This window comes from Lissotriton helveticus, chromosome 7, assembly GCF_964261635.1.
Source record: "Lissotriton helveticus chromosome 7, aLisHel1.1, whole genome shotgun sequence".
NCBI lineage: Eukaryota > Metazoa > Chordata > Amphibia > Caudata > Salamandridae > Lissotriton > Lissotriton helveticus.
This window is the reverse complement of record NC_136068.1, coordinates 86111600-86124253: the sequence shown is the minus strand read 5'-3', so window position 1 is coordinate 86124253 and position 12654 is coordinate 86111600. Positions and strand designations below refer to the sequence as shown.

The 12654-nt window shown below is 42.6% G+C and overlaps 1 protein-coding gene across 1 annotated transcript in view; it reads right to left on the bottom strand.

The window, feature by feature from the left end:
- The window catches only part of LOC144766634 (uncharacterized), a 49976-nt gene extending 38675 nt beyond the window's left edge, over positions 1 to 11301 (bottom strand). The window contains exons 1-2 of the mRNA XM_078650420.1: positions 10422 to 11301; positions 7472 to 7547 (exon numbers count right to left, since the gene is read on the bottom strand). The gene's annotated coding sequence lies outside the window, so the exon portion shown is untranslated. The remainder of the gene's footprint in view (positions 1 to 7471; positions 7548 to 10421) is intronic.
- Between the last annotated feature and the right edge of the window lie 1353 nt (positions 11302 to 12654).

Here is a 12654-nt window from a genome sequence, read left to right as displayed (position 1 = left end):
GTGTAGTAATGTAGACAGAAAGAGGAAAAAAAAGTGTGAAAAAGTTGACAGTGCCTCAGGAAAGCAACACCATTGGAGTTTGCAGATTTGTTCTCATCACATAAGGAACACCCTTGGAGTTTGCAGATTTGTTGTCACCTGCACTCACTTTCTCATCATAAGCACTGGTCAACTTATAGCCTCTACACATGCCCTTTTAAACATGTACTATTTGCACTTGATCTCTCTGTACTTGCCCTGTCCAAAAAACACCCTCTTTGCACACGCCCTCTTTACTCATGCCTTCTCTTCACTTGCCCTCTCTACACATGGACCTGTGCAGAGAGATCATATGGAGAGAGGCATGTGCAGAGAGGCCGTGTGTAGAGAGGCTGTGTGCAGTGATAGCGCATGTTGAGAGGGCATATGCAAAGAGGAGAGGACAGGATACAGAGGTAGTGTAGGAATGAGAAAGTGCAAGAAGTAGTGGGAGGGCTGCAAAAAATGGAAGAAGAGGGCAAAAAGGGAAGGCATGAAAGAGGACAGGAGTAAGAAAGAAGAAAGATCAAAAGGAAGCGAGTGCAGGATAGAGAGGGAGGACAGGAAGGAATAGAGGCAGAAGAGAGTGTAAGGGCATGAAGGAGTGTGGGCGGCTGTTAAGAGGGAGTGCAGGAAGGAGGACTAGAGGAGGAGAAAGAGATGGAAGACAAGAAGGTGAAAGCAGAAGAGAGGTGGAAAGGGAGGGCAGTAGAGACTAAGAAGGCAGAAGAGAGGGATAACCGAAGAGAGAGCAAGAAGGAGGGCAGATGTAATAGAGTGAGAAAAGGCAAAAGGGATAGAGAGGCCAGGAAAGAATAGAGCAGGAAGGAAGACAGGAGCGAGAGAGTGTGGAAAGAAAACATAAGGAGTGCAGGATAAAGAGTGAGGAAAAAAATGGGGATGGAGAGTGTAAGGCAGGGGTGTGAGAGATGTAGAGAAAGGACAAAAGGAAGAGGGATTGAAACAAAGGAGCTAAAAAAGAGAGATTGAGGATAATAATGGAAAAGAGAGGCGGAAAGGGAGGCAGAGTGGGAGAGGGGGGAGGGAGTGAGAAGGAGGGATGTAGGGCAAGAAAGAGGATAGAAGGGAGAGAGCTAAAGGTATTAGTATCGTAATGTAGACAGAAAAAAAGGAAATAAAAGTTGTGTACAAGTTGGCAGTGCCTCACGTAAGCAACACCATTGCAGTTTGCAGATTTTTCACCTGCACTCACTTTCTTATTATGAACACTTGGCAACGTATAGCCTCTATACATGCAGTATTTGCACTTAATCTCTTTGAACTTGCTTTCTCTGCAAAACACTTTCTCTGCACACACCCTCTTTACTCATACATTCTCTTCACTTGCCCTTTACACATGGACCTGTGCAGAAGCAATCAGGTAAGGAGCATTTTGTTTACAAATGATCTTTCACTTTTGAATTTTACCTGTCGGGCATGAGGGAAGATAGGAAAGTGTGAGAATGGCAGAAAGGAGAGGGCGGCATGTAAGAGAGGGAGTGCGGAAAGGAGAAGGAGGGCTAGAGGAGGAGAGAGAGAGATGGAGGACAAGAAGGTGAAAGAGAAGGAAAGGGCGGGCAGTAGAGACTAAAAAGGCAGAAGAGAGATAACAGAAGAGAGAAGGTCAGAGGTAATAGAGTGAGAGAAGGCAGAAGAGATAGGGAGGGCAGGAAAGAATAGAGCAGGAAGGAGGGCAGAAGCAAGAGAGTGTTGAAAGAAAAGAAGGAGTGCGGGATAGAAAGTGAGTAGAAAATGTGGATGTAGATGGAGAGTGAAAGGCAGGAGTGTGAGAGATGTAGAGGGAGGGCGAAAGGAAGTGAGATTGAAACAAAGGAGAGAGAGAAATGAGATTGAGGACAATAAAGTCAAAGAGAGCAGAAGAGAGGTTGAAAGGGAGAGAGGAGAAAAGGAGTGAGTGAGAAGGAAGGATGTAGGACAAGAAAGAGAGAGTGTAGAAGGGAGAGAGGGGGCAGGTATTAGTGTAGTAATGTAGACAGAAAGAGGCAAAAAATGTGTGAAAGAGTTGACAGTGCCTCAGGAAAGCAACACCATAGCAGTTTGCAGATGTGTTCTCATCACATAAGGAACACCATTGGAGTTTGCAGATTTGTTGTCACCTGCACTCACTTTCTCATCATAAGCACTCGTCAACTTATAGCCTCTACACATGCCCTTTTAAACATGTACTATTTGCACTTGATCTCTCTGTACTTGCCCTGCCCGGAAAACACCCTCTCTGCACACGCCCTCTTTACTCATGCCTTCTCTTCACTTTTCCTCTCTACACATGGACCTGTGCAGAGAGATCATATGGAGAGAGGCATGTGCAGAGAGGCCGTGTGTAGAGAGGCTGTGTGCAGTGATAGCGCATGTTGAGAGGGCATATGCAAAGAGGAGAGGACAGGATACAGAGGTAGTGTAGGAATGAGAAAGTGCAAGAAGTAGTGCATGGGCATGAAGGAGTGAGGGCATGAGGGAAGGTAGGAGGGTGTGAGAAAGGCAGAAAGGAGAGGGCGGCTGTTAAGAGGGAGTGCGGGAAGGAGGACTAGAGGAGGAGAAAGAGATGGAAGACAAGAAGGTGAAAGCAGAAGAGAGGTGGAAAGGGAGGGCAGTAGAGACTAAGGCAGAAGAGAGGGATAACCGAAGAGAGAGCAAGAAGGAGGGCAGATGTAATAGAGTGAGAAAAGGCAAAAGGGATAGAGAGGCCAGGAAAGAATAGAGCAGGAAGGAAGACAGGAGCGAGAGAGTGTGGAAAGAAAACATACGGAGTGCAGGATAAAGAGTGAGGAAAAAAATGGCGTTCGAGAGTGTAAGGCAGGGGTGTGAGAGATGTAGAGAGAGGAGAAAAGGAAGAGGGATTGAAACAAAGGAGAGAAAAAAGAGAGATTGAGGATAATAATGGAAAAGAGAGGTGGAAAGGGAGACAGAGTGGGAGAGGGGGAGGGAGTGAGAAGGAGGGATGTAGGGCAAGAAAGAGGATAGAAGGGAGAGAGACAAAGGTATTAGTATCGTAATGTAGACTGAAAAAAGGAAAGCAAAGTTGTGTACAAGTTGACAGTGCCTCACGTAAGCAACATCATTGCAGTTTGCAGATTTTTCACCTGCACTCACTTTCTTATTAACACTTGTCAACGTATAGCCTCTATACATGGCCTCTTAAACATGCAGTATTTGCACTTGATCTCTTTGTACTTGCTTTCTCTGCAAAACACTTTCTCTGCCAAACAGCATCTCTGCACACACCCTCTTTACTCATGCATTCATTCTCTTCACTTGCCCTTTACACATGGGCCTGTGCAGAAGCAATCAGGTAAGCAGCATTTAATTTTTATTAGAAATGCTCTCTCTTTGTAAGTTTACCTGTCGGGCGGACTGTTATGTTATTTTTGTGGGGGGGGGGTGGGTACATTTCTTTGAATCTGTATTTTAAATTGCTTTTTTGACGAAAGCGCTATTGATGTTATGTTCTGGGTGTGGCGCACTTCTCCGGTAAGCTGTTCCACGACGCGATCAGGTAAGGAGCATTTTTTTTTTGTAAATGTGTTTTCACTTTGTAAGTTTACGTATTTTCCAGTTTTAGCTCTTAATGTATTTTTTCTGTTTACTCCGTAGGAAATCCTTTGTTGACAATAAGGACTTCGGGAACGTCCCCCGGGTCTCATTGGCTAGCTCCATAAATGGAGGCTAGCCATTGAGTGCCGGATCTGTCCATCAAGGCCGGACCAGATTCGGGGGCGTTCCTGAGATTTTTTCCCTGGGCGGAGTTACGTTTTTTCCCGTTCCCTCCCGTTTCACTGAAAGTGATTTCAGATGCGCTGTCCATTCCCGCCCCCTCCTTGTGCCTTTCCGCCCCCCCCCTCGCTGTCCTGTGCACGTTTCCCGCCGTCCGTGTCCTCTCCCGCCCCCTCCCGCAGATGTAATAGAGTAAGAAAAGGCAAAAGGTATAGAGAGGCCAGGAAAGAATAGAGCAGGAAGGAAGACAGGAGCGAGAGAGTGTGGAAAGAAAACATAAGGAGTGCAGGATAAAGAGTGAGGAAAAAAATGGGGATGGAGAGTGTAAGGCAGGGGTGTGAGAGATGTAGAGAAAGGACAAAAGGAAGAGGGATTGAAACAAAGGAGAGAAAAAAGAGATTGAGGATAATAATGGAAAAAAGAGGTGGAAAGGGAGACAGAGTGGGAGAGGGGGAGGGAGTGAGAAGGAGGGATGTAGGGCAAGAAAGAGAGAGGGTAGAAGGGAGAGAGGGGGCAGGTATTAGTGTAGTAATGTAGACTAAAAGAGGAAAAAAAAGTGTGAAAAAGTTGACAGTGCCTCAGGAAAGCAACACCATTGGAGTTTGCAGATTTGTTGTCACCTGCACTCACTTTCTCATCATAAGCACTAGTCAACTTATAGCCTCTACACATGCCCTTTCAAACATGCACTATTTGCACGTGATCTCTCTGTACTTGGCCTGTCCGGAAAACACCCTCTCTGCACACGCCCTCTTTACTCATGCCTTCTCTTCACTTGCCCTCTCTACACATGGACCTGTGCAGGGAGATCATATGGAGAGAGGCATGTGCAGAGAGGCCGTGTGTAGAGAGGCTGTGTGCAGTGATAGCGCATGTTGAGAGGGCATATGCAAAGAGGAGAGGACAGGATACAGAGGTAGTGTAGGAATGCGAAAGTGCAAGAAGTAGTGGGAGGGCAGAAAAAAATGGAAGAAGAGAGGGCAGAAAGAAAAGGGAAGGCATGAAAGAGGACAGGAGTAAGAAAGAAGATCAAAAGGAAGCGAGTGCAGAATAGAGAGCGAGGGCAGAAAGGAATAGAGGCAGAAGAGAGTGTAAGGGCATAAAGGAGTGTGAGGGCATGAGGGAAGGTAGGAGGGTGTGAGAAAGGCAGAAAGGAGAGGGTGGGTGTTAAGAGGGAGTGCGGGAAGGAGGACTAGAGGAGAAAGAGATGGAAGACAAGAAGGTGAAAGCAGAAGAGAGGTGGAAAGGGAGGTCAGTAGAGACTAAGAAGGCAGAAGAGAGGGATAACCGAAGAGAGAGCAAGAAGGAGGGCAGATGTAATAGAGGGGCCAGGAAAGAATAGAGCAGGAAGGAAGACAGGAGCAAGAGTGTGGAAAGAAAACATAAGGAGTGCAGGATAAAGAGTGAGGAAAAAAATGGGGATGGAGAGTGTAAGGCAGGGGTGTGAGAGATGTAGAGAGGACAAAGGGAAGAGGGATTGAAACAAAGGAGAGAAAAAAGAGAGATTTAGGATAATAATGGAAAAGAGAGGTGGAAAGGGAGACAGTGGTAGAGGGGGAGGGAGTGAGAAGGAGGGATGTAGGGCAAGAAAGAGGATAGAAGGGAGAGAGACAAAGGTATTAGTATCGTAATGTAGACAGAAAAAAGGAAATAAAAGTTGTGTACACGTTGACAGTGCCTCATGTAAGCAACACCATTGCAGTTAGCAGATTTTTCCCCTGCACTCACTTTCTTATTATGAACACTTGGCAACGTATAGCCTCTATACATGCAGTATTTGCACTTAATCTCTTTGAACTTGCTTTCTCTGCAAAACACTTTCTCTGCACACACCCTCTTTACTCATGCATTCTCTTCACTTGCCCTTTACACATGGACCTGTGCAGAAGCAATCAGGTAAGGAGCATTTTGTTTACAAATGTGCTTTCACTTTGTAAGTTTACCTGTCGGGCATGAGGGAAAATAGGAAAGTGTGAGAATGGCAGAAAGGAGAGTGCAGCAGGTAAGAGAGGGAGGGCGTAAAGGGGAAGGAGGGCTAGAGGAGGAGGGAGATGGAGGACAAGAAGGTGAAAGAGATGGAAAGGGAGGGCAGTAGAGACTAAAAAGGCAGAAGAGAGATAACAGAAGAGAGAAGGGCAGAGGTAATAGAGTGAGTGAAGGCAGAAGAGATAGAGAGGGCAGGAAAGAATAGAGCAGGAAGGAGGGCAGAAGCGTGAGAGTGTGAAAAGAAAAGATAAGGAGTGCGGGATAGAAAGTGAGTAGAAAATGTGGATGTAGATGGAGAGTGAAAGGCAGGAGTGTGAGAGATGTAGAGGGAGGGCGAAAGGAAGAGACATTGAAACCAAGGAGAGAGAAATAAGAGATTGAGGAAGAGGTCAAAATGAAGAGAGTGCAGGATAGCAGGAGTGTGAGAGATGTAGAGGAAGGGCAAAAGGAAGAGAGATTGAAACAGTAAGAAGAGACAACAAGAGAGAGATGGAGGATAAGAAGGTGAAAGATCATAAGAGAGGTGGAAAGGGAGGGCGGAAGAAGAGATATAGATGGCAGAAGAGAGAGCAAGAGGGAGGGCAGAGGAAATAGTGCGAGCCAAGGCCTAAGGGATAAGAAGAACAAAAAAGAAGGAGCAGTAAAGCGGGCAGGAGCAAGAGAGAGTGAAAAAATAGGTAAGCAGTGCAGGATAGAGAGTGATGAGAATATGGGGGGTAGATGGAGAGTGAAGGCAAGAAAGAGAAGAAAGTAGAAAGGCTAAAGGAGAGCCTGAGAGAGAGTGAAGATAGGAGAGACAGAGGAATGAGGTAGAAAGAGTGTAGGATGGAAGTGAGTAGAAAATATGGAGGTAGGTGTAGAGTGAAGCCAAGAGTGAGAGAAATATAAAGGGAGGTCAAAAGGAAGAGAGATTGAAAGGGAGGGGATATGAAGAAAGGAGTGCAGGAAGGAGGCCAAGAGCGTGAAAAGAAAAGAAAGAGTGAAGGATAGAAATTGAGGAGAAAAAGGGGAGGTAGATGTAGAGTGAAGCTAGGAGTGTGAGAGATATAGAAGGAGGTCAAAAGGAAGAGAGATTGAAAGGTAGGGCAAAAAGAAAACAGATTGAAACAGAAAGTAGAGAACAAGAGAGATGGAGGAAAAAACAGAAGAGAGCTGGAAAGGGAGGGCAGGAGGGAGTAAGAAGGCAGAAGGGAGGGCAGGAGGGAGTAAGAAGGCAGAAGAGAGGGATGGCAGAAGAGAGAAAGAAGGAGGGCAGAAGGAATAGAGTGAAAACAAGCAGAAGGGATAGGGACGACAGGAAAAAAGGAGAGCAGGCAGGAGCAAGAGTGTGAAAAGGTAAGATAGAGTGCAGGATAGAGAGTGAAGATAAAATGTGGAGGTAGATGGAGAGTGAAGGCAAGAGTGTGAGAAATGTAGAACAAAGTGTTTGTTACATGTTTTCCTTACCTTTAGGCTGGTTAATCTCTCCTTCTAAATGCGACCTTACTAGTGCAGACCTCCCTCAGAAATGTAGAACAAAGTGTTTGTTACATGTTTTCCTTACCTTTAGGCTGGTTAATCTCTCCTTCTAAATGCGACCTTACTAGTGCAGACCTCCCTCACAAACAATACTTGAAGTTAGCATCACGAGTGAAAGTTTTTGTGCAATTATGCAGTAAAGAATGCCTAGGACAGACAGCAAGTAATACAAAGAAGAATGCGTAAAGTAAACAAACATTTGTTAATATAAACGTACCGTGTTCACTGAACAAAGTTTTAAGATGTGTAGGTGATGGTGCAGCTGTCTCAAATGGTTTAACGTTTTTTTGCTCCTGTGTAAATAAATGATAGTGTTAGTAAAAGATAACAAGCGCAAGCAAAACAACATCATATTAAGGCAATGGCCTGTAAAGAAAAGCAGATCAAAGAGAAGTGAAAGGAGAAGTCGAGATAAATGGATAGAACTCTGTGCACATAAGTAGCGCATAGAGTTTACTTGTGAGGAGCGTCCAAGTTTGTATTATATCACATGAAATTAATAGTTAATATGAGTTACTGAAAGTGTGCGGGAGCCACATTCCTGTGCTACTCTTAGATTTTACTAGATGTCACTGTGCGAATTCCCTGCTTCACGTTAGTTAGTATGTGTGTGTGTATAGATATCGAAAAGTGGACATGCATGTAAATGGTGAAGGTAAAACACGTAAAGGTCAAAACAAATGGCTTACATTTTGCACGCAATGTATCTAAATTTGTAGTGACGTGCGTGCTCTCTAAAGCTTACATGCAATAAATTGCTACTATATAACTAGACGTAAGTAGCGCTAGTAAAAACAAATTAATTTTGAGTCAAGTCTGAGCTCAGAAACAACATAAACACAACGGCCTGTAAATCAAACATGAGCAAACAAAGTAAAACAAATGCGACAGAAATGCCGTTGTTCACGTTAGTAGCGCTGCTAAAAATAAAATACAATATGAACGCAATGGTGTATAAAAGCAACATGTGCAAAGAGACGGTAAAACAAAAGCAGACATAAATGCATAGAACTTTGTGCTCGCAAGTAACGTTCCCAAAACTAAATAATTCTTAGTGAAGCCTACGCTAAGAAACAACACATTATCAAATAATTCTTAGTGAAGTGTACGCTAAGAAACAACATATTATATCACATGCATCTAATAGTTACTATGAGATCGTGAAAATGTACGGGAGCCACATTCCTGTGCTACGCTTAGATTTTACAAGATGTCACTGTGTTAATTCCCTGCTTCATGTTAGTATGTGTGTGTGTAAAGATATCGAAAAGTGCACATGCATGTAAATGTTGAAGGTTAAACACGCAAAGTTCAAAACAAATGTATAACTACATTTTGCGCGCAATGTATCTAATTTTGTAGTGACGTGCGTATAATGTTGAAGCCTCTCTAAAGCTTACATGCAATAAATTGGTACTATATCACTACACGTAAGTAGCGCTAGTAAAAACAAATTAATTTTGAGTCAAGTCTGAGCTCAGAAACAACATAAACACAACGGCCTGTAAATCAAACATGAGCAAACAAAGTAAAACAAATGCGACAGAAATGCCGTTGTTCACGTTAGTAGCGCTGCTAAAAATAAAATACAATATGAACGCAATGGTGTATAAAAGCAACATGTGCAAAGAGACGGTAAAACAAAAGCAGACATAAATGCATAGAACTTTGTGCTCGCAAGTAACGTTCCCAAAACTAAATAATTCTTAGTGAAGCCTACGCTAAGAAACAACACATTATCAAATAATTCTTAGTGAAGTGTACGCTAAGAAACAACATATTATATCACATGCAACTAATAGTTACTATGAGATCGTGAAAATGTGCGGGAGCCACATTCCTGTGCTACGCTTAGATTTTACAAGATGTCACTGTGTTAATTCCCTGCTTCATGTTAGTATGTGTGTGTGTAAAGATATCGAAAAGTGCACATGCATGTAAATGTTGAAGGTTAAACACGCAAAGTTCAAAACAAATGTATCACTACATTTTGCGCGCAATGTATCTAATTTTGTAGTGACGTGCGTGTAATGTTGAAGCCTCTCTAAAGCTTACATGCAATAAATTGGTACTATATCACTACACGTAAGTAGCGCTAGTAAAAACAAATTAATTTTGAGTCAAGTCTGAGCTCAGAAACAACATAAAAACAACGGCCTGTAAATCAAACATGAGCAAACAAAGTAAAACAAATGCGACAGAAATGCATATAACTTTGTTCACGTTAGTAGCGCTGCTAAAAATAAAATACAATATATTAACACAATGGTCTATAAGAGCAACATGTGCAAAGAGACGGTAAAACAAAAGCGCACCTAAATGCATCGAACTTTGTGCTCGTAAGTAACGTTGCAAAAAAGAAATAATTCTTAGTGAAGTCTACGCTAAGAAACAACACATTATCAAATAATTCTTAGTGAAGTATACGCTAAGAAACAACATCTTAACACAATGGTCTGGAAAAGCAACATGTGCAAGGAGACGGTAAAACAAAAGCGGACATAAATGCCTAGAACTTTGTGCACGTAAGTAGCCCTGCTAAAAATAATAAATTCTCAGTGAAGTCTGCGCTACGAAAAAATATATTAACACAATGGTCTGGAAAAGCAACATGTGCAAGGAGACGGTAAAACAAAAGCGGACATAAATGCCTAGAACTTTGTGCACATAAGTAGCCCTGCTAAAAATAATAAATTCTCAGTGAAGTCTGCGCTACGAAAAAATATATTAACACAATGGTCTGGAAAAGCAACATGTGCAAGGAGACGGTAAAACAAAAGCGGACATAAATGCCTAGAACTTTGTGCACATAAGTAGCCCTGCTAAAAATAATAAATTCTCAGTGAAGTCTGCGCTACGAAAAAATATATTAACACAATGGTCTGTAAAAGCAAAATGTGCAAAGAGACGGTAAAACAAAAGCGGACATAAATGCATAGAACTTTGTGCTCGTAAGTAACGTTTCTAAAAATTAATTAATTTTTAGTTTTGTGTACGCTAAGAAACAACATATTATGAAATAATTCGTAGTAAAGTGTACGCAAAGAACCAACAGATTAACACAATGGTATTGAAAGGGCAAAGAGAAGGGTAAAACAAAAGCCGAAAATAATACAAACACGCTATTGCAAGAGGCGTTGTTTTTAAAGGAAGACTAAGTTACTTACTGTTTTCCCAGAAAAGCTTTAGTCCGCTGGCTCGAAGTATACCTGCTGGGCTCGCTCCAAGAAATGAATCCGACGGTTGCCTTACTCCTTTAAATACTGTAAAAAGAAAAACTAACAGTTACTTAATTAAATAACAAAAGCGGTCAACTCTTTGTACTAAAGAACAGCATGTAGGTGTGATGTTGCGGAGGATGTTGCTGTCTCGCCGTATGTAAATTGCAGATAGGAGGCTGCCTGTAAGAATGAAAGGACTGTGGATGTTGTAGCTTGTTCGAATAGTTAGCAGCGATGTGCGACATCAGCCTATCTTGAATAACAAAGCATGGTGTCCGACAATTTGGAGCCATGTCCCTTATGGTCTGCAAAAAAAGGGGAAAAAAAAAAAGAACGTGCTGCTGAGTGGAATTGTAGAAATGTACAACAAAAACACGAGTTTACAGAATGTAACATTTTTGCTACACAGAAAGTACACAACATGCGCAATTTGTATTAAGTAAACCTAAAAGTACACTAAAGTATGAAATCGACCAAAATTGTTTACCCGACTTTACACAGCATCCATAGTTACCATGAGACACGATCCCGAAAAGGAGGTGCATCTTCATCCCTAAAGTTTTATAAACAAAAAAAGAATACAAAATGCCTTACCGGAGGACACTTGCACCACGGGCAAAGCGCCAAAAAGAAACATTAGCTCCCATGAATTCAAAGAAATGTAACCCCCCCACAAAAATAACATAACAGTCCGCCCGACAGGTAATCTTACAAACTAAAAGCACATTTGTAAACAAAATGAAATGCTGCTTACCTGATCGCGTCGTGGAACAGCTTACCGGAGAAGCGCGCCCCACCCAGAACGTAACATCAAAAGCACTTTCGTCAAAAAAGCAATTTAAAAAACCGATTCAAATAAATGTACGCCCCCCCCCCACAAAAATAACATAACAGCTCGCCCGACAGGTAAACTTACAAAGTGAAAGCACATTTCTAATAAAAATGCTCCTTACCTGATAACAGCTCACATGACACCGCCGAACATACAAAGGAAACAGAAAAAGTACATTAAGAGCTAAAACGGGAAAATACGTAAACTTACAAAGTGAAAAGACATTTACAACTAAAATGCTGCTTACGTGATCGCGTCGTGGAACAGCTTACCGGAGAAGCGCGCCACACCCAGAACATAACATCAAGAGCACTTTCGTCCAAAAAGCAATTTAAAATACAGATTCAAAGAAATGTACGCCCCCCCCCACAAAAATAACATAACAGTCCGCCCTACAGGTAAACTTACAAAGTGAAAGCATTTCTAATAAAAATAAAATGCTGCTTACCTGATCACGTCGTGGAACAGCTTACCGGAGAAGTGCGCCACACCCAGAACATAACATCAATAGCGCTTTCGTCAAAAAAGCAAATTAAAATACAGATTCAAAGAAATGTACCCCCCCCCCCCCCACAAAAATAACATAACAGTCCGCCCGACAGGTAAACTTACAAAGAGAGAGCATTTCTAATATAAATTAAATGCTGTTTACCTGATCACGTCGTGGAACAGCTTACCGGAGAAGTGCGCCACACCCAGAACATAACATCAATAGCGCTTTCGTCAAAAAAGCAATTTAAAATACAGATTCAAAGAAATGTACCCCCCTCCCCCCCACAAAAATAACATAACAGTCCGCCCGACAGGTAAACTTACAAAGTGAAAGCATTTATAATAAAAATTAAATGCTGCTTACCTGATCACGTCGTGGAACAGCTTAGGCGGCAGGGATGGCGGGAGAGGACACGGACGGCCGGAAACATGCACAGGACAGCGAGGGGGGGCGGAAAGGCACAGGGCGCTTTCGTCAAAAAAGCAATTTAAAATACAGATTTAAAGAAATGTACCCCCCCCCCCCACAAAAATAACACAACAGTCCGCCCTGTAAACTTACAAAGAGAGAGCATAAGAGAGCATTTCTAATAAAAATTGCTTCAAAGAAATGTACCCCCCCCCCCACAAAACTAACATAACAGTCCGCCCGACAGGTAAACTTACAAAGAGAGAGCATTTCTAATAAAAATTAAATGCTGCTTACCTGATCACGTCGTGGAACAGCTTACCGGAGAAGTGCGCCACACCCAGAACATAACATCAATAGCGCTTTTGTCAAAAAAGCAATTTAAAATACAGATTCAAAGAAATGTACCCACCCCCCCCACAAAAATAACATAACAGTCCGCCCTA